This window comes from Myxocyprinus asiaticus, chromosome 15 (assembly GCF_019703515.2).
Source record: "Myxocyprinus asiaticus isolate MX2 ecotype Aquarium Trade chromosome 15, UBuf_Myxa_2, whole genome shotgun sequence".
NCBI lineage: Eukaryota > Metazoa > Chordata > Actinopteri > Cypriniformes > Catostomidae > Myxocyprinus > Myxocyprinus asiaticus.
This window is the reverse complement of record NC_059358.1, coordinates 24,039,573-24,066,357: the sequence shown is the minus strand read 5'-3', so window position 1 is coordinate 24,066,357 and position 26,785 is coordinate 24,039,573. Positions and strand designations below refer to the sequence as shown.

At 38.8% G+C, this 26,785-nt stretch overlaps 1 long non-coding RNA gene and 1 pseudogene across 1 annotated transcript; one reads left to right on the top strand and one right to left on the bottom strand.

The window, feature by feature from the left end:
• Positions 1 to 30: 30 nt before the first annotated feature.
• Positions 31 to 26,118, top strand: LOC127452471 (TBC1 domain family member 31-like; annotated as a pseudogene).
• On the bottom strand, positions 12,316 to 26,738 carry LOC127452476 (uncharacterized). Its single transcript, XR_007899271.1, has 3 exons — positions 26,600 to 26,738; positions 18,721 to 18,973; positions 12,316 to 17,817 (listed from the first exon to the last, which is right to left on the bottom strand). It is a non-coding gene; the product is annotated as an uncharacterized LOC127452476 (long non-coding RNA).
• Between the last annotated feature and the right edge of the window lie 47 nt (positions 26,739 to 26,785).

The following is a 26,785-nucleotide window of genomic DNA, read 5'->3' as shown; positions in this document are numbered from 1 at the left end:
AAAAATATTTGTTTACATGCGTCAGTTCCTCTTAACTGAAGCTTGCGTCTTCCAGTAAAGGTTTTTTATTTCCATCATTTAACAAATTCGACCATGATTTATTTGCCATTAATGGATTGGTCTCGAAATTATACTAAGATCCAATAACGGGTATGACAGACTATCATTGCTCAGTACATTTATGTTTTTTTTTAAAGCTGTGATTGAATTTCCCGCTGCGATGCATGTGTAAGGCGGGAGGCTGTTTGCTTGTGAGTCCGCAGTGTGTCCCTCTCAACATGCAAGTTACAGATATTGGATCTAGAGAACATGGGAAAATATGGCACCGAAAATTAGTATCATCAAAATGTGTTAAAACTACTGTATACAGTGAGAAGAGTTTCAATCAATCACACCTGGCAGCCCTAGTCAATTATTGTTAAGTTTCTATTGCTGTGACTGTTTTGAAATATGGTCATGATATTTACCATTTTTGCCTGTGCTTTATATGCCCGTTCTGTATTTACAGCGCTTTAGTTACTCTGATTCGAAGCGCATCTGCTCGTCAAACCAAGACAGTTCGATTCCTGTATGTGGCACTTGACACTACAGGAGAGTCGTTTCTCGCTGGTGACCATCATGGCAATATCTATGTGTTTGACATAAGCAGGAACAGGTATAAATATCTATTTATTTTTAACTTTTCTTAAGTGTTCTGCAGTTGTTGTTGTTGTTTTTCCATTAGAAGTCAACTGAATTTGTTTCATTCTCACACTACCATTCCCCATATTTAAGCTGGTCCAGAAAACGGGCCAAGCATGTACTACCTTAGCTTTCAACTTGAGAAGAACGACAGAGTTCCTGGTTGCTCTTGCTGATTACTCCATTAAATGCTTTGACAAAGGTAAGGGTGAGATTGAATAATAGTTTTCTCATAAAGAGAGAAAGCCCCATCTATTGTTCACTCTTCTCACAACAGACACCAAGCAGTTAGTGAGCTGGATGCGGGGTCATGAGGGGGCTGTTTCTTCCCTGTCCATCCACAGCTCAGGCTGCTATGCCATTAGCACTTCATTGGACACAGCTCAGCTCTGGATTGACACCTTCCAGAGAAAGAGTAAACTCAATCTTCGTCAATCAGTTGGTATACAAAAGGTTAGATACACAACCTATCACGGGTAGCAAGTTGGTCCCTAAATAAATATCAGGGTTCCCACGGTCACGTAAAGCCTAGTCTTGTGTAGGCAAAAGGTCTTTGCTGTATTGCTGCATAAAAATGACCAAGAACCACCCACTTAGAAAGGAGCCATCTGTCGGATATGTAAGGCGATCAGTGTGCTGTTTAGGGCTGAGTTATTTGAGTTATATTATAACATAGTAAGAGACTGGCATGAAAAAAAATATATATTGTGCTGCAGTCTCCGCAGACAATTGCACAGAAAAAATTGTGCAAAATGTTTACACATCAGATTAGAGAAGTTTTGTGTGCATTATGCAGCAGACAAGTTATTGCACTTTACCAGTAATCGTGAACAACTGGAAAAATCATGGAAAAGTCATGGAAATCCATTGGTCAAAAGGTGTGGGAACCCTAAAATATCCTGATGTAGAGTTGTGTATAAAGGCCTCATTCCTGTGTTTGTTCTGCTATTTGTTTTAGGTGTTTTTTCTCCCACTCAGTAACACCATTCTCAGCTGCTTTAGTGATGACTCAGTTTTTGCTTGGGAAAGCAACACACTTTTTTGCAAGTATCAGCTGCCTGTTCCACAGGATGGGCTCAGAATACACTACAAGACATTTGCTGTTACTCAGTAAGACTTTTGCTACTGACTGTTGGTCTTATGCCCAAAACCGTGGTGAGGTATCCACTTGCGTGCTGTATGTAATCAGTTGTTTCTTTGTAGGGCTGGGAAAAAACTTGCTGCCGCTGGACACTCCAACTTAGTCCACTTGTGGTGCCTGGAGAGCCGACAGCTGTTGAGAGTAATCCAAATGCCTCCAAAAGTCAGGACCGTGAGAGACCTGGATTTCCTGCCAGATAATTTTGATGGTGGATCCAACCAGGTACTGCTTATTATTAGTTCATGAGGTTAAAGTGAAAATATGAAATTAACTCTTTCTCTAATGCTTACTTGCCAGAATCTGGGTGTTTTGAGCCAAGATGGCATCATGTGCATCATCAACATTCAAACATGCAAGCAGTTCTTTGAAATAGGATCTTATGAGGGTGCCATAACCTCAGCAAGCATTTGTCCTAAGGGCCAACATATTGTTGCTGTAATGAACAGTGGTGCACTTAAAGTCTATGACGTATGAAGTCTTACAACAGAAATGAGTAAGGTAAATATACTGCCGTGATTAGTCTTCTTTTGGCCTACAATTAAGTGCTGTTACTACAGAATATCTGCTTTTTACTTCTCAAAATAATCAAGTGGTTGTGTGTGTTTGTAGCCTCCTCAGTCTTTGTTAAAAAAAGTTACTAAAGGTAACAGCAATGAGAGGTTCTGTTTGAAAATGAAGGTACACACTGGAACAGGTCAGCTTCTGGTCAAAACATCAGGACGAAGAATACAAACCAAAGTTCTCCCACCGCCCACTGCGTCTACAAAGAGGTTTAATTTTTTCCCATTGGTCTGAAGCAGTGTGTGTGGCCCCCGTAGATTAATTAGGTCAAAACGGAAAACCATTAAACACCTATTGTGATGTCTTTTAAAAACACTCTCTTTATTTGGTCCATGACTTCTGACCGGATTAGAATTCTGTTTATTATCTTTATATTACATAGAATGATTTGCCCAATGGCCTGAACAAGAATAGACTACAATCTTTACTGAGAGCATTTGGAGAACACCCAGCCAAATACAGGTACATTTAAAACAAATATGCTTTGGTGAAACATTGATATTTGGTTGATTTAATGGGACCAGCTTTTTGAAATGTTGTGTGTGTGTCTCTGATTATTTTTGCATTTGTATTGCGCAGGATGTTTATTTGGCGTTCTCTATTGCATCTGCCTGAGAACCACACAGCTTTCAGCAGTTTGACTGACAAAGGCTTGCACTCGGCATACATGTGCCTTCAGGAGCGGTACCCCATCAAAAGTCTCAAACTGCAGAGAGGCCTACAGAGGTAGATGCATCATTATTCATTTGTCAATTCAAATGTATTGAAGAAAATATTTGGTTAGATTTAGGGTTGCAAATTGTAAGACATTTTCTTAATCAACAATCGATAACGTTAATGAATGAAAATGTATTAATCTAACTGTAAATGGTGAAGAGCTTTAAATCAAAAAATACAAGACGAATATTTTTCTTCAATAAAAGCTTTATTTATACAAAGCTTGATTTGTGAATGATCAACCGTTCTAATGTAAACTTGAAAACAGCAACATCAGAGAAATTCTTTACTATAGAAGGATATGTGAAAACATGAAACAGCCACCGACAGGGTTCCCGCAGATCCTTAAAAAGTCTTAAAATGTCTTAAATTCAGTTTTCCCAAATTTAAGGTCAGAAAAAGTCTTAAATATCTTAAATGATACAACACAATTCTTAATTATCATTTAAAGAGGTCTTAAGTTTGGAGGCGAAAAGACATGAATCGTGATATGACCTAATGTGAGTATCGAACTTCAAAAGAATACGATTTATTATATAAGTGCATGCGCTGTGTCCTTCAAAGTGAAAACGCGGCACTGTTGTATTTTCTTCAAGCACGTGGGGGCTTGTGAGTGTTTCCAGCTGTTGCAGAGCAGTTTGCAATTATTAGGCCATATCGGAAATTTATGACAAGCAATCACTAATGATCAACTGTTGATGATGATGGTATAGTGTTGATGAAATATAACAATGTTTACTTTTAATTGATTATATTGTAATACGCTGTAGATCATTGTAGGAGTGCACATTTTATTTCCCTTATCTGTTTGAATGAGCAGCTGGAAGCAGTGAAGCGCATACATTTCAATTCTAATTGTCGGATCTATCTACTGAGGCAGAACAATGTGTCCTGCCAGACACAGTCAGAACATTGTTATGGACCATGCGTGACATGGACGGGTTAAGCCGTTATGCACCGTCTCCAGAACGCTAGCGGGGTCTGAGTAGGGGTGGCAAGTGGGGAGGAAAAGCTCACTTTTAGGATGACAGCTGCCACCCTTCTGGCCCCGCCCTGATTATTGTGCCAGCAAAATCCAATATTTGTTGACTTTTAATTTGTATTTATTTATATAATGGTACATAAACCAATTTTAATTTGATATAAATGTGAAAACATGTCTTTGAGTATTTTAAACTTGCATATAGCCTACCCTGTTTTACTGATAAGCAATGTTAAGGCCATGTTGAATGTGTTCCCCTGCAAAAAACAAGCAAGGAAGTGAAGGGTGCATCAGTGTTTCTTATTATGTGTTGTAGACTGGATGTCTTTTCTCTATTTGCTGGCATGATTACTGAACGCATTTGTGCTGAAACTGATTAATCGATAATCGATAATCTTAAATGATCAAATTATTTACGATGAATAATCGAACACTTATTGTACATTAACATCCCTAGTTAAAAATATATATATATTTTAATATTAAACCTTGTTTATCCCTCTTTCTTTCTGTGCATAAAATATGCTGGCATATACAGGGTTTCCACAGTCAATGAAAAAATATCAGTGATTTTTAATATTGTGATTTCCAGGTCTGGAAAATAAATTAAAATGAATGAAATCGTGGAAAAAGTTATGGAAATTTCTATAGGGAGTCAAAAAAAATTATAATTTTGCTCTGCTCTAAAAAAATTTAATCGGCTAGATATTGCTATGTTTGAGTGCTTGTTTGAAGTAAAACTTTCCCACAAACCAGCATTGAAACATCAGTCTGTTCATTGAGATTTATGCTGGAGACATTTATACACTAACGTGTAAAATCTGTCCCAGCAGACATTTGTATCCAATAATCTTAAATCGGCTAGAAAGGTAATGGATAAGTTTTGAAAATTAATTGGTCAAAAAGTGTGGGAACCTTGCATATTAGCACTATATATCAAATTTATTGAAATATTGCAAATATCGCGGTATGCATATCACAAGGGCTTCCGATAATGGAATGATTTTACCATTGTAAAGTAACTTTCATGGTGATGCAGAGAATAGACTGAGCGTGTGATTGTCAGTTGTTGTGTGTGCGTCCAGTGTTCACATGCGCAGAGAGAAGACACATTTCAGTAAGTTGTACTGTATCTTTCAGCATACCCTCTGATGTTCATTCATGTTTCTTTCTTCGTGCTATTTCGTGCCACTCCATTTGAATGGGCAGCTATCGCAATCTGTCACACAGCATTAAAGAGCATCAAAACAACATTTGCTCAGATAATAATGAGACAACCATGTTTGTGATCACTGGGATAGACTGTCATTTTTTTTATTCCAATAAACTTCAGTTTATTTGAGCAGTGGGGGTTCTGATGTTCCGATAACGTCTTCATAGGATTATCATATCACATATCGAATATCACATTATCAAACAACTTATCGCATATCAAATTTTTCCTCCATATCGTGCAGCCCTATTGTATATAACTATTTAGTTTTCTAACCTATAGATTTGCTTACTATAATACAGTCTTTTTTGCCAGTAGTTAAGTCTGCAAAATCTTAATTGACATGGTATCTATGTATGTCATTTATAATTTCAGAGTTCTTTCAGCCCTTGCTCACTGGGCAGCTGTTTTTGTTGAGACAGATTATCTCCCCTTACTGGTCTTTCCATTTGTTAAACTCTTCCAGAACAATCCACTGATCTGCTTTGAAGTAGTGGCTACAGTCATTGGTAGGTAAATATAAACAATAGTGCAGAATTGGGTGACTCTTTAGCAGCAGCGCAATTATTAGGTCCATAAGCGAGTGACTTTACAATTTTTGGACTTCAGTGAACTGGTGCCAGCACTGGTTTGAATACTTTCCGAACCCTCCTCTTAATGTATTGAACCAGGCTGAAAATGTGCTGGCCCATCATGATAAAGAGCTGCTTCAGCATTTTGTCACCTGTGGTGTTACCTCACAGGTAAAAGACCTTGCACAAGTGTTTACATTTAACATACAATGGTTGCAAAAGGAATTTGGACACTTTCTGACATTTACAGCGCTGTGAAAAAGTATTTGCCTGATTTCTTCTGTTTTTGTGTATGCTTCATCATAAATTATTTCAAAAATTCTAACAAAATCTAACATAAAACAAAGGCAATCTGAGTAAACACAAAATACAGTTTTTAAATGATAATGTTATTTATTGAAGCCAAAAAGTTATCCAATACCAACTGAGCCTGTGATTAAAAGTATTTGCCCCCTTAGTTACTAAATCCCCAAATCTATGAAACTGCATTCATAATGGGGTTCAGCTGGACTAGATACACCCAGGCCTGATTACTGCCAGCCCTGTTCAGTCAAATCAACACATAAATAGAACTTTTTCAGCTGCTTAAAGTTGGCTTAAAGGTCTCACCCAGTAGCACACTATGCCAAGGTCAAAAGAAATTCCAGAAATGATGAGGAAAAAGGTGATTGAATTACATAAGTCTGGGAAGGATTACAAAGCTACAGTTGAAGTCAGAAGTTTACATACACTTAGGTTGAATTCATTAAAACAGATTTTTTTAACCACTCCACAGATTATTATTTATTTATTTTTAATCCACCTTTTCTCCCCAAATTGGAATGCCCAATTCCCTACTTAGTAGGTCCTCGTGGTGGCGTGGTTACTCCGGGTGGCAGAGGACAAGTCTCAGTTGCCTCCGCTTCTGAAACAGTCAGTCCACACCTCTTATCACGTGGCTCGTTGTGCACGGCACCGCGGAGACTCCGCATGTGGAGTCTCATGCTACTCTCCGCGATCCATGCACAACTTACCATGCGCCCCATTGAGAGTGAGAACCACTTAGCACGACCACGAGGAGGTTACCCCACGTGTCTCTATCCTCCCTAGAAACCGGGCCAATTTGGTTGCTTAGGAGACCTGGCTGGAGTCACTCAGCACACCCTGGATTCGAATTCGTGACTCCAGGGGTGGTAGTCAGCGTCAATACTCACTGAGCTACCTAGGCCCCCACTCCACAGATTTAATATTAGCAAACTATAGTTTTGGCAAGTTGTTTTGGACATCTGCTTTGTGCATGACACAAGTAATTTTTCCATCAATTGTTTACAGACAGATTGTTTCACTTTTAATTGACTATATCACAATTCCAGTGGGTCAGAAGTTTACATACACTAAGTTAACTGTGCCTATAGGCAGCTTGGAAAATTCCAGAAAATGATGTCAAGCCTTTAGACAATTAGCCAATTAGCTTCTGATAGGAGGTGTACTGAATTGGAGGTGTACCTGTGGATGTATTTTAAGGCCTATCTTCAAACTCAGTGCCTCTTTGCTTGACACCATGGGAAATCAAAAGAAATCAGCCAAGGACCAAAATTGAGGACCCCCACAAGTCTGGTTCATCCTTGGGAGAAATTTCCAAACACCTGAAGGTACCACCAACCATGAAGCATGGGGGTGCAGCATGATGTTGTGGGGGTGCTTTGCTGCAGGAGGGACTGGTGCACTTCACAAAATAGATGGCATCATGAGGAAGGAAAATGATATGGATATATTGAAGCAACATCTCAAGACATCAGCCAGGAAGTTAAAGCTCGGTGGTAAATGGGTCTTCCAAATAGACAGTGACCCCAAGCATACCTCCAAAGTTGTGGCAAAATGGCTTAAGGGCAACAAAGGCAAGGTATTGGAGTGGCCATCACAAAGCCCTAACCTCAATCTGATAGAAAATTTGTGGGCAGAACTGAAAAAGCATGTGCGAGCAAGGAGGCCTACAAATCTGACTCAGTTACACCAGTTCTGTCCGGAGGAATAGGCAAAAATTCCAGCAACTTATTGTGAGAAGCTTGTATAAGGCTACCCAAAACGTTTGACCCAAGTTAAACAATTTAAAGGCAATTCTACCAAATACTAGCAAAGTGTATGTAAACGTCTGACCCACTGGGAATATGATGGAAGAAATAAAAGCTGAAATAAATCATTCTCTCTACTATTATCCTGACATTTCACATTCTTAAAATAAACTATTGATCCTAACTTACCTAATACAGGCAATGTTTTCTACAATTAAATGTCAGGACTTGTGAAAAACTGAGTTTAAATGTATTTGGCTAAGGTGTATGTAAACATCTGACTTCAACTGTATTTCAAAGGCTCTGGGACTCCAAAGAACCACAGTGAGAGCCATTATCTCCAAATGGAGAAAACTTGACATAGTAGTGAACCTTCCCAGAGGTGGCCGACCTTCCAAAATTCCTCCAAGAGCACAGCGACGACAAATCCAGGAAGTCACAAAAAGCTGAGGTCAACATCCAAGGAACTGCATGCCTCTCTCGCATCAATACAGGTCACTGTTTATGACTCCACTATCAGAAAGACACTGGCCAAAAATGCCATTCATGGAAGAGTGGTGAGGCAGAACCACTGCTAACCCAGAAGAACATTAAGGCTCATCTGAATTTTGCTTTTTCTCCCAAGGTTTTGGGAGAATGTTCTTTGGACTGATGAGTTGAAAGTGGAACTGTTTGGAAGACAGGGGTCCCATTACATCTGGTGTAAATCAAACACAGAATTACACAAAAAGAACATCATGCATGGTGGTGGTAGTGTGATGGTGTGGGGATGCTTTTCTGCTTCAGGGCCAGGGCAACTTGCAACAATTGAGGGAAACATGAATTCTGCTCTCTACCAGAAAATCCTAAAGGAGATTGTCCAGTCAACAGTCCGTGAGTTGAAGCTCAAGCGCAACTGGATTACACAGCAATACAATGATCCAAAGCTTAGGGGTAAGTCCACCTCTGAATTGCTCAAAAGAAGCAAAATTCAAGTTTTGGAGTGGCCTAGTCAAAGTCCTGACTTGAACCCGATTGAGATGCTGTGGCAGGACCTTAAACGGGCAGTTCATGCTCAAAATCTCTCCAGTGTGGCTGAACTAAAGCAGTTCTGCAAAGAAGAGTGGGACAAAATTCCACCACGACGTTGTGAAAGACTGATCTCCAGTTATCGGAAGTGTTTGGTTGTAGTTGTTGCTGCTAATGGTGGCACAACCAGCTATGAAGTTTAAGGGGGCAGTTAGTTTTTCACAAGCGTGATATAGGTGTTGGATAACTTTTTTGCTTCAATAAAAAATATATATATTTGAAAACTGTTTTGTGTTTACTAAGGTTGCCTTTGTTTGATGTTATATCTTGTTTGAAGATCTAATACAATTTAGTTTGAAAAATACACAAAAATAAAAGAAATCAGGAAGGGGGCAAATACTTTTTTACATCACTGTAAGTCACTGTTAAAAATATCTGAATTTCCTTTTTATTAGCTACAAAATATCAAAGCAAGTGGCATCTGCAAATAAATTATGCTAGAACTTTTCTCTGAACTAACTTCTCTTTTCTGAGCCATTTTGAAATTTTTCCACAAAATTTGACAATCAGAAAGTTTCCAAATACCTTTGTATTGTGCAGTAAGCATTTTTTAAATATAGAATGGTATGTTGAAAATGTTCCTAATCCCTGAAAGAAATCACTGAAATAAGTGTCCTGAGATATTTCATTGGTCTCTGTGACAGCACTAGACTGTGTAAACATAAAACAAAAATGTGACAATGGGCCACTGTTAAATTCTTTGAAAGCCAATCAGAAGACTTGTGCTTTTTGCCTGGCAATTGTTGTGCACATTTTTATAGCCGGAAGGTGAGAGCATAGTAGTTGAAGCCATATTGAGATCCCTAACTGTTATCAATTGATGGCTCTGTTTTGCTACTCTTGTTTTTGACAACCCTGAGAAGACGCACTGCTGCTCTTCTGCGTGGTGATGGTCTCAATGGTATCTTTGGAGTGTGTGGTTTTGGAAAAATCTGTGACTAAGTCTGATGAAAGTTCCAGCATGGCTAATATCGATTACAGCTAGTGGTCGACCGATATAGTTTTTTTTTTTTTTATAATGCCTGATGCCGATAACAGTATGTAGAGAGAAGGATGGCCGATGACCAATATAAATGCTGATGTACGTACAATTTTATTATCAGATGCACACAACATTTCTAAAATTAAACACTTATTTTACATAATATTTACTCATATTCGCATCATCAAATATATTGGCCTCTGAGTAGACTAGAAGATAAATTTTAGTGTCATTAGGAAACTGAGATCCACCTGTTTGCAATGATGCTGCATTACATTTTATCATCAACAGTCGATAACATATTTTTCTGATGAGTTGTTTAGTATGCTTTTCCTGCTGGATAGCATATTTTGTTCTGGACATCTAAGATATAACATTGGATTATTCAGCCAAGCAAGCTCACAGAATTTTTTTTAGTTTTTTAGAAAACTGCCTAAGGTAAGAGCAGATATAACATTTTTGGCTACTTGGGGCTTACAGCAGCAATGATCAGCACATAAAAGAGTTTGTATTTGATGTCTTTCAGAAATCATTATTCACTTTGTGATTCTTTTGAAAATCTTTTGAGCTGTGGTATTAGGGCAACAAAATAAACTGTATAGTCATATTCCTGCGAATGAGATCTATCTTTTGATATGTGACTTGTCTATACAAGTGCTATGTGAAAGACTTTTGTATTCATATTAATTTTTCTACTCCATTACCTCTATTGGGTGCTAATTTGTGATGCAAATGTTTTCAGGCCTTTTTTTTATTTATTTTTTGATGTAACATATATACAAAACAAAATTCTATGAAAAGTTCAGATTCTAAGCTTTCAAATGATGCATCATATGCCGGATTTAAATATGAGAGGAACATTTTAGGCATAAACTTTTTCCGCGATATTGCACCCCCTAGTTTAAGTGGTTAAAAAAATCTGTTGTTTGATTTTGGAACTGACACAAGGGGTCTGTAACACTTCTGTTAATTTGCCAAGTATACACTGGTAATCGTCCTGACCCGATATATCGGTCTATCACAACTTACAGCACCTTTAATTTTTAACAGTCTATCTTTTTTCTCTCTCCAGCTGTATGCATGGCCCCTTCTTGAGACTTTGTTTTCTGAGGTACTGATGAGCGAAGAGTGGCTGAAACTGTTTGACAATGTTTTCTCGAATCATCCCTCGTTTCTTCTAATGGCTGTAGTAGCTTATGTTACCCGCTGTAGAGTGCCACTGCTACTTTGTACTGACAAGAACGATTTTGAGGTATAACTTTACACCTTTTTATGACATTTCACCTTCAAGTCATTTGAAACATATTTGTATCTACAGTATGTTTAACTTGCGTGTACTGTCAGTTTGTCGTATAAAAGACATGTTCACTCAAATATGAGAGCTCTCATCCCATTTTTTTATGATATTTATTGAACAATTTATTTTACATTTGTTCATGTTACTGTTTATTTAAAAAAAGTAATTACTGAGTAACACTAATGAACTACACGTACTGTGTCATTATTTTGTGAAACTGTTTTTAAGTACATGGCGTAAGTAAATATAATATATTATTTGTTACACAGACTCTAAAGTAAAGTGCTACCAAAATGTTCTCCTATCAAGTACATTTTCCATCATCGGAACAGCTTGGACATTGATTCCATGCTGAAAGAAGCCTATCGGCTGATGGAGAACACCCCTACTGACATCCACCCCAGCTCCACGCTGAGTGACTTTGAGCCTCTGACACAGGGGCAGTATCCCATCTTTAACAAATACCCTACCTTCATAGTGGAGTACCAGTCCCAAGAACGTGAGAGGATCCGTCAGCAGGAAGTGGAATATCTAAGGGAGAGGTGCAAACTTTCATTCATCTGTAACACTCATACCTGTGTAAACTAGTTTAAACATTTTTGTCTTATGAATTTAATACAAAAGTGCTATTCAAAAACTGTTTGTGTTTGTCCATACAGACAGGAGGTTCAGGAGATGCATGCTGAGGCAGTCAGACAGCAGGTTGAGTTTGAGGCCTGGAACAAACAGCAGGAGCTGCTACTGCAAGGAGAGGAGCAACGTAGAAGGATCCTACAGGAAGAAGAAAATAAACTTGCACAGCAGAGAGATAGGTCGTTGTCTTTCTCGCTGTTTACTAACACATTCAATTTTACAATTTTACAATTTTACACACTTGCGTTTCACCTCACTTAATGTTCTGTGCTTAGATTGGCAGCTATGAAGCGTGAGTTAAAGGTGAAGGAACTCAATTTGATCGACTCCGCCAGAAGACGTATTCTAAAGCACCAACAGGATCGGCACAGAATCCAGCTGAAGAGACTTGATGATGAAATTCAGAGAAAGGTTTTGTACTCTTGCATTACCATGTTACAAGACACAATGGGCGTGGTGTCAGGCCTCGGAGAGGCCTTTCTTTTAAACAATAAACAATATAAATGTTCAGAAGTGGAATAAAGTGTCTTCGGGGAAAGTGTCCAAAAGAAATGGGGAATCTGGCATCCTCGCAGTGAGAAGGGAGCTTTGTGTAGGTCAGGGAGTGCTCATGGGATGGTCCAGGATATGGGCGGGGTCCAGTGGTAACACGTGCTCCCCTCCTAGGTTCCTGGGTGCAAGGGGCGGCGGCTTCTGTGGCACCATGTCTTTCCGGGGGTCGCGGCATGTGAGGGGATGGACAATCAGGCTTCATAGCCCATCTGTCGCAATGCGTGCTGTTGTCACCGTCCCTGCTCGACCCTCCCCGAGCAGGATTCGAACCGGCGATCCCCGGCATGGGAGTCGGACGTGCTAGCAAGGAGGCTAGAACAGCCATGGCTTTAGCCTCGGTCACTAGTGCATCTCTTAAGGCCAGAAGAGTGAGGTTTACACACTGCACAGCTATCACATACCAGCTGGCTACCGTTACACTGTCATCCCCAGCAACACATTTAACTCATGCTGGGGTTCCGGGGGAGCAGGTCCGGTAGCGCGTCTAATTTGGCAGGTACCCTAACCGCTCTAATCACTGAGAGGACGGCAGTGTGTGCACACAAGGAGACAGAATCCGGCTTTCTGAGTTTCTAGCGCCTCATTTTTCGCTGTCAAATTAGTCTTATTAAATTGTGTGTCTCCCTTCTCCTGCCCACTACTATTGTAGGCGTCCTACAGCCTTTAGAAGAGGTTGGATGATGATGACATGAGGGAGGTGTGGGTCGATCCGCCACAGTATACTAATTATCGATACAGTAAAGCAATATCACACCAGTAGGGGTGCTGATGTACTCGTGGCTGTGATTTGGCTGCAGGCCGAGTAGCGCTGGTAAATCACAGGCTTGCTGATATTTAGTGCAGCAGCAGGATTAGCTAATGTGATGTTGCTTTTATTCAACAGTTATATAAACAAGTCAAGAATTTTTTTTTTGTATAGCGCCTTTCACAACACACATTGTTTTAAAGCAGCTTTACAGAAAATCATGCATTAACAGAAAATGAAACTGTAATATCTATAAAGTCATCATTGTGTAGTTTGATTAAATATGATTATTAATTGTGTATAAAAATAAGTAATTAAATAATAACTGTATTTAGAATCCCAGTGAGCAAGCTAAAGGTGACTGTGGCAAGGAACACAAAACTCCATAAGGTGTTGGTTAATGGAGAAAAATAACCTTGGGAGAAACCAGGCTCACTGTGGGGGCCAGTTCCCCTCTGGCTAAACAGCATGAATATAATACCAATATTACTTATTTATGTGCAGTGCAAGTCATGGTTTAAAATGATTAAGTAAGTGTTAAGTAACTGTAAGATTAATGACTAATGTCTTTGAAGTTCATCCTGGATTAGCTGCAGAAGTTCATACAGATACATTGTTCTTTGTTAGTTGGCTGATGAAGGCTTTTGTTGGCAGATTATTGATAGTCTATGATAATAGACTGAAGTGATGTCTGGCTGACACCGGCTGCATTTTGTCGTCATCACTCAGAGACACGTAGCAGTGGAGTCCGATATCAAGCAGGAATCGAGCTGGATCCGGCCGGTTCTGGTGACCTCGGTTGAGACATGGAAATAAATAGAATAATATTAGCGTAGATGCCATTACATTTTTTGCAGAGTTATAGATCATGATCAATGTTTCAGGTTCAGGCAGACCTAACTAAAGCAGCCTAATTGTGTGGTGAAGAATAAATTAGGTGTATGCCTGACTAAATAGATGTGTCTTTAGTCTAGACTTAAACTCAGTAAGTATGTCTGTGTCCCGAATAGTGTTAGGAGTTAATAATATTAAGAAGAGGTTCTGAGATTACAGGCAATACCTCTTTTAAGAGCTTAGTTGGTATTGGATCTAACATGCATGTTGTGGCTTTTGATGTTTCGATAAGTTTTGTTAGCTCTTCATGACCTATGACAGCGAAGGATTGAAGTTGCACGTGAGGAAAGTTATGAGACACTGTTTTCTGAGGTACTGTGACAGATGATTGCATACTTTCAATTTTATTTCTGATTATTTCAATTTTATTAGTAAAGAAATTCATGAAGTCATTACTATTGTGCTGCGACGGAATATCTGGTTCAGTTGAGGATTTATTCCTAATCAACTATGCCACAGTACTGAATAAACACCTAGGATTGTTGTGGTTATTTTCTCTGAGTTTGCTAAAATATGCTGACCTGGCAGCTTTTAGTGCCTGTCTGTAGCTTCAGACACTATTCTTCCATGCACCGCAAAATACCTCTAATTTTGTATTCTTCCACTTGCACTCCATTTTCCAAGCTGCTCTCTTGAGAGCATGAGTGTGATCATTGTACCATGGTTCGGGGCTTTTTTCTTTAATTTTCTTTAATCGAAGGGGGGCGACACAATCAAGAGTGCTAGTGAAGACTGTATTTATATTTTCTGTTACTTCATCAAGTTCTTCTAGACTTTGGGGCTTACTGAGTATGAGATAGATCTGGAAGATTATTAGTGAAGCTACCTTTAGTGGTCGAATAGCATGGTGTAGATTGAGTAACATTAGCTGATCGCAGCATACAAGAGACGAGGTAATGATCTGAGATGTCATTGCTCTGCGGTAGAATTTCTGTAGTATCAACTCCATATGACAGAATTAAATCTAGCATATGATTATGGCGATGAGTTGTCCTGTCACATTTTGTCTGACTCCAAGTGAGTTGAGAATATCAGTAAATACTAATCCCGTTGTGTCATTTTCGTTATCTGTGTGAATGTTGAAGTCACCAACAATTAAAGCTCTATCTACAGTAACTGCTAGATCTGATAGAAAATTAGCAAATTCACCAAGGAAATCAGAATAAGGCCCGGTTGATCTATATACTGTAGCAAGGGTAAAAGACGACAGAGATTTTTTATTTATATCTGACGATGTTACATTAAGCATTATTAGTTCAAAAGACTTAAACTTATATCCTGTCCTCTGAGTAACACCAAAAACATCACTGTAAATTGTAGCAACACCTCCTCCTCGACCCTTCAGATGAGACTGATTTTAATAACAATAACCTGGGGGAGTAGATTCATTTAAACTAATATATTCATCCGGTTTAAGCCAGGTTCAGTCAAACAGAGCACATCCAAACTATGATCTGTAATAATTTAATTTGCAATTAGTGCTTTGGTTGAAAGAGATCTAATGTTTAATAGCCCTATCTTTATCTTCATTTTTTTATTTTCTAAGTGATTTAGTGAGGGGTTTGTGTTTGGTAGTTTGGGAAACAGACACGGTCTCTGTGTTGTAGTTTATGTGACCTGTGTGACGTCTCAAGGTAGCTAGCAGATGTTCGGATTAGCCAGTTTGTCTGCTTCCTTACCTGGGCCCCAGTTAGTCAAATACTATCACTATTAAGACTATAAGCCAAATTACTAGAGAGGAGAGGGGCACCTTCCCTGGAGGGATGGAGTCCGTCTCTCTTTAGAAGGTCAGGTCTACCCCAAAAACTCTTCCAGTAGTCTATAAATCCTATGCTATTCTCCAGACACCACTCAGACATCCAGCCATTCAGTGACACTAATCTACTGTAAACCTCATCACCATGATGAGCAGGGAGGGGGCCAGAGCATATTACAGTGTTTGACATCGTTCTTGCAAGTTCACACACCTCTTTAACATTATCTCTAGTGATCTCCGACTGGCAAAGCCAGACAGTGCCGACTTGAATACATTTTTTTTTTTTAAATCTTCCTTTAGCATTAGCCAGCACTTGTAAATTTGATCTGATGTCAGATGCTCTGGCACCTGAAATGAATTTAACGATGGTGGCTGGAGTCTCTATTTTGACGTTCCTTACAATAGAATCACCTATGCCCAAGGCTCTTTCAACATGATTGTCAGTGGGTGTATCATTGAGTGGGGAGAATCGATTGTAAACCCTAACAGGAATGGGAGAGTCGTGTCACTTTGCTGAGTGAGTATGCCAGCAAGACGTCACCCAAAAGCCCTGCTGCGGGGGCTCTAGAGCCGGAACCAAAGTGTGTGAGTTGCTCGCTGTACTACCCGCATCCGAAACAGTATCTACCGCCTTCTCTTTCTCACTGACCTCCACTAGCGTTTGGATGCAGGTCTCTAACTCATTAACCTTCTCCGTCAGCCTGACTAATTCCTTACATTTGTCTCATGTGAATCCCTCATTGCTGATGGAAGAAGCTATAGTAAACATGTGGCATGTAATGAAGGAAGCAATAATATGAGCGGATGCCATGACTTACCGCAGTTGTTTGTTGTTGTTGGTTGTTCCTGAGTGGCGAGGGTTTGAGATCAGTGTGACTCCCTCATGCAGTTGTTTGTTGTTATGGTTGTTCTTGATAAGCGGTGCTTTGAGATTGATGCAATAATCTGTGTAACACAGAGGAGAAAACGGGTGCGCGCTGTAAAACGCACGCAGTTTAATCACGATAAATATAGAAAGCAGATGCACGCGTAAAAATGCATGCAGTTGAATCACGATAAGAGAATAATGCGGGGGAAAACCTGATGCGCACTGAAAGATGGCAGATATTAAAGATTAAAAGCTGAAAACAGATAGATAAGCGATGTTTAAAAAAAAAAAAAATTAAAAAAAAAAGCTAGCAGGCTACAAAAACAGACTTGAGCTAGGCGCCAGCATGAACAGGAAGTGATGTCCAAACAAGAAGTTATTGAGTAACTTGCATTTCACATACAATTTGGCCTGTGTAACAGTTCGGGAAAGGTGGATGCGGGAACCAGAGTAACAAACAACAAAACTTTAATCAAACAGAACATCAAATTGAAAACACATCAGCATAAACACACACACAGAGTGGCCGCGTGTCTCTCTCTCTCTCTCTCTCTCTCTCTCTCTGGCATCCCCAGCTCTTCCCTTATCTCCCTCCCGCTTATTAGGCAACTCAGCGCCACGCATGTATCCTCACGGCCCGGCCACGCCCTCCTCCTCGTCACACTCCTCCACTGCTCGATTCAGGCCGGGGCACCATCCGGACTGGCTCTCTGGAGGGTAGATGCTGCCCTTCTGGCTGTTCAGCCACTTGATGGTCATCCCCACCTCCTGAGAATCTGAGAGAGACGAAGGGAGGGAGGGGGAGAGAGAAAGAGCAAGCGGGAGAGACAAAAGAGTGAGGAGAGAGAGAGAAAAGAAACGCTCTTCTTCGGCTCCCTCAGGCACCAGGGGGCAGAGCCGCTCCTCCGCCCCTTGGTGGACGACAGTTGCTCCTTCATCCCCTGGCAGACGGCAGCAGTTCTTCCACCTCCCGACGGATGGCAGCGAGTCCTTCGTTTCCTTGTGGACAACAACGGCTTCTTTGTTTCCTGGTGGACGGCAGCGGTGAGTTCTCCTGGACAGCGTGTCCTTCCACCTTTTCTGGGTTTCAGCACCAGAGTAACACTTCGGGAAAGGAAGATGCGGGAACCAGAGTAACAAACAACAAAACTTTAATCAAACAGAACGTAAAACTGAAAACACAGCAACAAAAACACACACAGAGCGTCTGCGTTTTTTTTTTCTCTCTCTCTCTCTCTGGCATCCCCGGCTCTTCCCTTATCTCCCTCCCGCTGATTAGGCAACTCAGCACCAGGCGCGCCTCCTCGAAAAGAAGCCAGATCAACTTTTGTGTATCCACAAACACAGACAAGTGGAGTTATACAAACAGTGAAGCATCCCAGTGCTGTAATACAAAATATCATCACAAAAATCAAATCAAATCTTCAGTCTAATCAAATTAGGACTGGAACTAACTGTTAAATAACATGTTTTGTTTCGCATGTTCTTTGTTTTTAATTGTACTTAGATGGTGTTGAGAGATCAGGAGACAGCGACAGCCGTTCATGATATAGAAGTAAGACAGATGGAGCTGGATGCACAGCGACACATTTTTGAACAGGTTGGCCCCTACAGAAACTTCCTAAGCTACTTTGTTTTTCTTGACAAGTTTCTGCTAAGCCAAGATGCATCCATCCATCTGACTATTACATGTTTGGTCTTCTAGCAACTGGCCAAGGAGCAGGAGCAGGTGAGTCGGGAGATGAGAGCGGAGGTGGAAATATGGAGACGCAAGGCAGAGATAGAAGATTCTACCCTCCACAAACTTGAGACAGATGCTGATCTCAGCCAGAAACACAAGAGGGTATGTCCTACTTACTACTAGAGAGTGATATTTTTAACCAGTATTTACACTTAAGTCCCTTAATCGCTTATCGTTTAATTGAAATTGGGTTTACCGATAAAGTTAAACACAGCCTAAATCAAAGATGAACTCATATAGTGGAAGACAAATTGTGCAAGTCTTACTGTGGAAAGTTCGGTTCTTTGGGCAAGGGAGGAGTCATGAGACAACGAAGCAGTGCAGGCAAGTCTTTTATTTTCTGCCTTCAGCGTATTTAACGTCACTCAATTCACGTAGATTCTTCACAACACTCAATAAGATAACATAAACTTTTAATGCACTCAGTACATGCTGACACCATGCTCTTGGGTCGCTCTCTCTCTCTCTCTCCCCAAACTTCTGCGTCGGTGTGGCTTTTCAAGTCTCCCTCCGCCATCACTATAACAAGAGACAGGTGTTAGAAATAATTACAACCCAGATGACAAGCCTTACCACTCTTCCTCTCCCACCGACAGACACATGATCATGCCCCCATCCCCACACATACATATATTGCCAATTAAGCAGGTTAAATTAATTTTATTTTTGTTGGCTATCCACAGTATTAAAGGCATAGTTCACCCAAAAATGATAATTCTCTCATCATTTAGTCACCCTCATGCCATCCCAGATGTGTATGACTTTCTTTCATCTGCTGAACACAAATTTTTAAAAGAATATTTCAGCTCTGTAGGTCCATACAATGCAAGTGAATGGTGGCCAGAACTTTGAACCTTCAAAAAGTAATCATACCACTCCGGTGGTTAAATATATATCTTCAGAAGAGATTTGATAGTTGTGGTTGAGAAACTGTAAATGTACACTTCCACATTCTGGTGTGGAAGTGACTTTCACTTTCACATTCAGTCACATACTGGTTGGGGCTGGTCAAAGATTAAGATTTATAGTAACAAAGGACTTAAATATTGATCTGTTTCTCACCCACACCTATCATATGGCTTCTGAAGACATGGATTTAACCACTGGAGTCATATATCATGTCCTTTATGGACCTTCTGAGTTCTGGTCACCATTCACTTGCATTATAAGGACCTACCAAGCTGAGATATTCTTCTGTAGTCTCTCATGGAGAACATTTTTATTTTTGGGTGAACTGCCCTTTTAATCTGGTGACAGTATTCTGTATTCTGTGAGTTCCACTTGACCTGATCTCAGAATGACAATGGCTTGATTATTATAAAAACAAAGAAATGTTGTCACTGCTACTTTGCAATAAAGACTTCAACATCTTCTAGTCAAGACCACAATGTCCGTCCTTTGTTTGTTATGAATGATTTGGATATTATTGTGTCTTAAAGCAGAAATAAAGTTATAATAAATTTGGTTATGCACATCGGTTACTGGTTACTTAAATGTAAAAATTGTCAATTCAAAGATTAAACTGTTTTCATTGAGTGCCTTTAATTATCTTTTCGGATAATTCACTCCACCCATTTCCCTTTTCCTTTTTGCATTTCCTTTCTCATTAATAACAGACTTGCGTGTTGCAGTTGATTGATGAAACATGTTTTGATGAGACCATTTACAAGATTGCAACCTCTTTCAGATACTGGAAGAGTCTCTGGCAGAGGTGGGGCAGATGGAAGTGGAGGCCGATTGGCAGGCTAAGGTAAACAAGCGATTGGTGAAAGCAGAGGAGAGGCAGGAAAAGCAAAGAGAGCAACTGGCAAACCTCAGCAAACAAACACTTGCTAAGGAAGAAGAAATAGTTCAGCTAATGCTGGAAGTGGAGGGAAAGCAGGTGAGGAGCCTTAACCTGAATACATGTTAGTGCTCTTTGAGGTAACAAGCAGACAAGTTTAATAAAAAAGTGTCATTCATTTGGAATAAAATATGTGAAAGAAAACAATGACATTACGTCGGTATGGTCTCAGTGGGATGATGTGGTAGCTAAACAAGCTGAAATGGAGGAGGACAGACTGGCAGCCGTAAACGCCCAGTGGAGGTCATTTATCTCTCAGGAAACAGAAGAGACTAAGCAACATCATGGCAAACTCCAAAAGAGTTTGGAGGATTCACTAAGTAAGTTAAGCAAATCAGTTCACATGGAAATATTTTATGTAAAAAATGATTTATCATGGTTACAGTTTTGAAGTGCCATAGCAGTACAGAAGTACTTTGAAATGCTTCTTTGTCTGGAAGGAATCATTTTAAATGAGTCTGATCAACTTTACATGTTAACAACATTTGGTAATCAAGATGTATTTTTAGTTGTTTCCAGCCCTCCAGGTGCATTGTGTCATAGGGAGTTTCTTTTTTATTGTGTTTGTAGATCATCAGAAGGAAAAGAGGCTCCAATCTTCCTGCTCGTCCAGAGGGCTGCTGCACAAGCCCCAGAGTGAGACCACCAACATTTCCTTGAACAATCAGTCCCCCTCAGATGATTCTTCTTACTGTAAGTATTATCTTTAAGACTCCATGAGACCCCAAAATGTGAGTGGTTTTTTTTGGGGGGGGGGGGGCTTTTATTCCATGTCTATTAGCTATTGTAGTCCTAAAGGTTGACGAAACTAACTTTGAGCAGGCACGCTCTTTTAAAATGTACTAATTGTCTTTCTCTAAGTAGAAAACTGACCAAAAATATTAATGACTCATCCGAAACTCATAAATTAAACTCACCGATGTGTCCAAGTCTAATCAAATGCAATCTAGGGGTGCTTTCACACTTGGTTTGATTGCATGGACCGAACCCGAGTTCCTTTCCTACCCCCTCTCCCTGCCCCCACTTGTCTCTTTTCACAACATATTATTTAGGTCCGAACTCTGGTTGAGTCATCAGCGTGAGTACAAGCGTCAGCTGTTACAGCTGTAACTAAGTAATAACTAAAGAAGAAGTGAGCTTAAAGGGATAGTTCACCCAAAAATGAAAATGTTCTCGTCATTTAATACGCTCATGCTATCCCAGATGTCTATGACATTCTTTCTTCAGCAGAACACAAACAAAGAGTTTTAGAAGAATATCTCAGCTATGTTGGTCCAAACAATGCAAGTGAATGGTGATCAGACCTTTGTAGCTCCAAAAATCACATGAAGGAAACATAGAAGTAATCCACATGACTCCAATGGATAAATCCATATCTTCAGAAGTGATGTGATAGGTGTTGGTGGGAAACAGATCAAAATTTAAGTCCTTTTTTACTCTAAATCTGCACTTTCACTTTTACATCCGAAAGTCACATGTTTTGCCTGTTTAGTTTCACTTACACATCTGAAAGTTAAGGTGGAGATTTAGAGTAAAAAAGGAAATAAATATTGTTCAGTTTCTCACCCACACCTATTATATCACTTCTGAAGATATGGATTTAAACACTGGAGTCAAATGGTTTTCTTTTATGTTTCCTTTATGTGATTTTTGGAGCTACAAAGGTCTGATCACTATTCACTTGCATTGTATGGAACTACAGAGCTGAGATATTTTTCTAAAAATCTTCATTTGTTTTCTGCTGAAGAAAGAAAGTCATACACATCTGGGATGGCATGAGGGTGAGTAAATGATGAGAGAATTTTCATTTTTGGGTGAACTATCCCTTTAACTGTGTTAAGTGAAGCATTAAATTTTGTTAAATTTTACATGCACAAGAAATTTTTATTTGTCTGCCGCAGATACAATGAATGTGCAATGATGTGAAGAATGTTAGCGTTAGTCTGCCATAATCCTGTGGATGCATTGCAAAAAATGTGAAAAATGTGAGCTGCTCTCTGAAGCTGAATCATTTGGAGACAAGCAGGTATGATAAATGCTTTATACCTTAATAATTGCGATTGGGAGCCTGCAAAGACACAGACTATACGTCATCAATAGCAGGGGTGGAAAGAGTACTGCAAAATAATACCCAAGTAAAAGTACTGTTACTTCTTAAAAAATGTAGTTTGAGTAGTGTAAAAGTACCTGTCCTAAAAACTACTCAAGTAAGAGCAAAAGAGTAGCTCATTTAAAAGTACTCACGAGTATTGAGTACTGAGTTGTGAAAGCTATGCCCCTTTTAAATAAAAAGCTGATGCTGCAATTTCAAAATGTAGCACACATACTGTAATTTACATTCCCTTTTATGGCTGTTTGCCAGAAAGAATAAAAAAAAAAAAAAAAAAAGGTATTTTATAGGTGTTTGTGATTGACAGCTTTTAAAATACATCACTTATCTATGATAGTGTAAACGCTACATGAATCTGATTTAAAAAATAAATAAATAAAAGGGTGACATGATTACAGAAATTAAAAGATGAAAAAGTTATTTTCAATATCATAATGTATGAAACAATTACTTTAAAATCAGTTTATGTGTAGGGTCTAAATTTTCCTTAATGCTGAATGAGAGTTATTGTTGCACATAAAACGTGTTCAAAACAATGCAAGGAATGCAAAAAAAAAAAAAGCAAAAAAAAATCTCCACTTTAACTTTCTTCTTCTTTTGTTTTTAATGATTCACATTCTTCATGCATATCACCATCTACTGGGCAGAGAGAAGACTTCCAAGCAAAAATGGACTTAAATATTGATCTTTTTCTCACCCACACCTATCATATCACTTCTGAAGTCATGGATTTAACCACTGGAGTCATATGGATTACTTTTATGCTGCCTTTATGTGCCTTTTGGAGTTTCAAAGTTCTGGCCAACATTCACTTGCATTGTATTGACCTACAGAGCTGAAATATTCTTCTGAAAATCTTAATTTGTGTTCTGAAGAAAGAGAGTCATACACATCTGGGATGGCATGAGGGTGAGTAAATGATGAGAGAATTTCCATTTTTGAGTGAACTATTTCTTTTAGTAGCACATGGGGGGCCACATTGTCCTCCTTTTGAGATACAAAGTTCCACAATGATTTAGTTCTTGTATCTTTTAAACCCAGAAATAGTTGTGTTCTCATTCTAATGCATGATGCACAATTTTCTGAAGTTTGTGACTGGTGGAATGGTCTGCCTGAAGTATTGCTTTACAAAGGTTGATACTTTTCTATCAGGCATTAGAAAAAACTTTATAAAGGCTAAACATAATTATAAATTATTTTATCATCTCTACTTTTCTGGTAATTTATTACACAAATTAACACACTCTCTACATCAGGGGTCAGTATTATTAAAAAAACTAACAATATTATTAAAAAATATTATTTTTAAAAATGTCACTGTTTTATTCTATTACATTAATACTTATAAAGCTACTCAAGTTATTCAGCCCAAAGTAGTGAGTGGTTTTCTCATTTCCTTGTTATTGTTGTTTGATTAATAGCCTTTATATGACATAGCGTACTAGACAGTGCTCAATTCGGTTATATGTACACTTCAACTCTAACATTTTGAAGCAAATACGCTTTTTGTTCCACTGTTTACGTTCACTTTAGACCAAACAGACTGCGGTATTTGTTTTAGAAATGCAAATTACAAGGTGATTCCATAATTTTTTTCCTCAACATTGAGTGATTCCATATTTTTTTCTCTACTTGATCTGGAACAAAATATGCCATTAATTAAAATATTGTAATTAAATTTGTTTGAGGGATGTTTCACGAAGCCAGAATGTTCAGCTATTAAACAAAAATAGTTTTGTGTCATATCTGTGATTTTAATTATTATTATTTATTTATTTATTTGTGAAGTAAAAAAGCTGGGTGAACATCCTCTAAGTGTGATGATTCCATAATTTTTGTCAGGGGTTGTAGTATGCCATTACCAAGGTGTTTATTCTGACACCTCCAGTTTGACTCCCACAAATCTGTGTTTTTATAACAGTACATCATGTTTTTATCGTGTTATATTATGTTTAAGTAATATCATGTTTATTCATAAAAAAGTAAAAATACTGACTCTTTAAATGGTATTAAAATAATATAGGCTTTTATTGGACTTTCTACTTATACATACAGCAGCTCTGTATTAAAGGGATAGTTCACCCAAAAATGAAAATTCTCTCATCATTTACTCAACCTCATGCCGTCACAGATGTGCATGACTTTCTTTCTTCTGCAGAACACAAATTATGATTTTTAGAATAAGATTATGATTTTTAGATTTTTTCAGTTCTGTAGGTCCATACAATGCAGCTGAATGGGTGCCAAAATGTTGATGCTCCAAAAAGCACATAAAGGCTTCATAAAAGTAATCTATACAACTGCAGTGTTTTAATCAATATCTTCAGAAGTGATATGATAGGTGTGGGTGAGAAACAGATCAATATATAAGTCCTTTTTTGCTTGAAATACTTCTCCCTGCCCAGTAGGGGGCGATATGCATGAAGGATGTGAATGAACAAAAACAAAAGAAGAATATGAAAGTGATCTGTTTCTCACACACACCTATCATATCATTTCTGAAGATATTGATTTATCCACTGAAGTTGTATGGATTACTTTAATGCTGACTTGTGTGATTTTTGGAGCTTCAGAATTTTGCTACCCATTCACTTGCATTATATGGACCTACAGAGCAGAAATATTCTTCTAAAAATTTCATTTGAGTTCAGCAGATCTGGGATGGCATAAGGGTGAGTAAATGATGAAAGAGTTTTTATATTTGGGTGAAATATTCCTTTTAGCAGCACATAGCACTTTCAGTTGAATAATGTTTCTGGTTATTTTATTTAAAATTCATGCATCTGTCTATCTGAATTCCACTTCATCTGCAATAAAGAAAACAAACATCACGTGATCTTCCGTGTCTGACTTGGTTAATCACATGGCAGGGAACACAAAAGTGTCTGGCTTGATGCCTCTTTTCAGCTCCTCCCCCGACTGCAACTGGCAAATCTTGTGATCAGTTAAAGCAAGACGTAGTTCAAGTCGAACACACCTAAGATGACTCACCCCCTAATACCACACTTCTGACTAGCAATAGCAAATGACAAATCATGGTTCACGGCTGTGGTGTCAACTAAAGCCTCTTGGCTATTTAAAAGAAAAAAAGGTGAGGATAAGCCAATTGACATGTCCCACCCCAGCTTGCTTTTTCAATTGGAAATGCATCAACATGCATCATCAACTGCGTTCATCAAGTGATTTCATGAGATTGATAATTACTTTCTGGAATTGGAAAAATATGCTTTCATGGTAGTGAAACTGAGTAGCTGTGCCCTTGTTTTTTTAATGTGTAGGAACAAGCGTCATTATTGGCTGTGTGTCATGTCCTCTTGTCTTTGTAGTTTCTTTAGATTGTGGCCGAGGGGAGCTTGACTGTAAGGAAAGGGAGTTGATGCAGGAAATCGGAGAATTAAGGACAAAACTAGCTTCCAGGGCCAGAGTGACTGACTTCACCTCGCCTTCAGCCAGCTCCGTACACTCTCACCGACAAGGGTCAATGTGGGTGGAACCAGGCACTCATTTGAGAAAATGTTTTTAGATGATATGAGAAGCCTATTGTGTAGTGAATTATTTGACTTGCAATGACATTGATCCTTACTGGGCATAGATTTAGTTTTTTTCCTATACTTTTTCAGTGTAGAATTGCTGTTTTTTTTTATCAGCTCTTTAAATGATATTTTATGTAATTCTGTATGTGAAATAAAATTCATAATGCCTTTTTCTTAATGGATTTCATGATTGTTTTAAATGCAAATTAAAATAGTTGTCTTTTTCATGTTTTGTATTTTAAAGTGAGATATTTGTCTTAATGTGCCAAGTAAAATTTTTATTAATTATCATTTGACATCAAATGGATCTTGCACTTTTACATTTTACAATTATATATGTAGACATTTAAGTGCATAAGCAAGACGGAACAACAGCATGATTTCTGATGTAATATTGCTTTCGTACAACAGTTATATACAACAGTTCAACAAACAATTGATGCCAAAGCATCAAGCACAACTCGCTGTCTGCACTGCACATACTCTGGTTTTGAACTAGTTGTGTTTCGTTCTTTAACCAATCAGTGTTCTTGAACAACTATTTTTTGTTCTCGTTCACTACAATTGTTTCAGTGGTGTTTTAAAGGACTCTGGGGTCAGATTGAATGTCTCACAACGTAAAAGGGGAATCTAAATAAACAATGAATTAAAATCCTCACCATTATTTGGAAAGCCACAACCATGGAGAAGTAGAGTGACACAAATAGTGAAGCATCCCAGTGCTGTTGGACTGTATTTCAGCACTTTTGGAACGTAGCTTGTCCAATCAGATTCGAGGACCACAGCGAAATGTTGTATAAATAAATTCCGATCCATCAGCATAAAAGTACAGGATGAATGAGCCT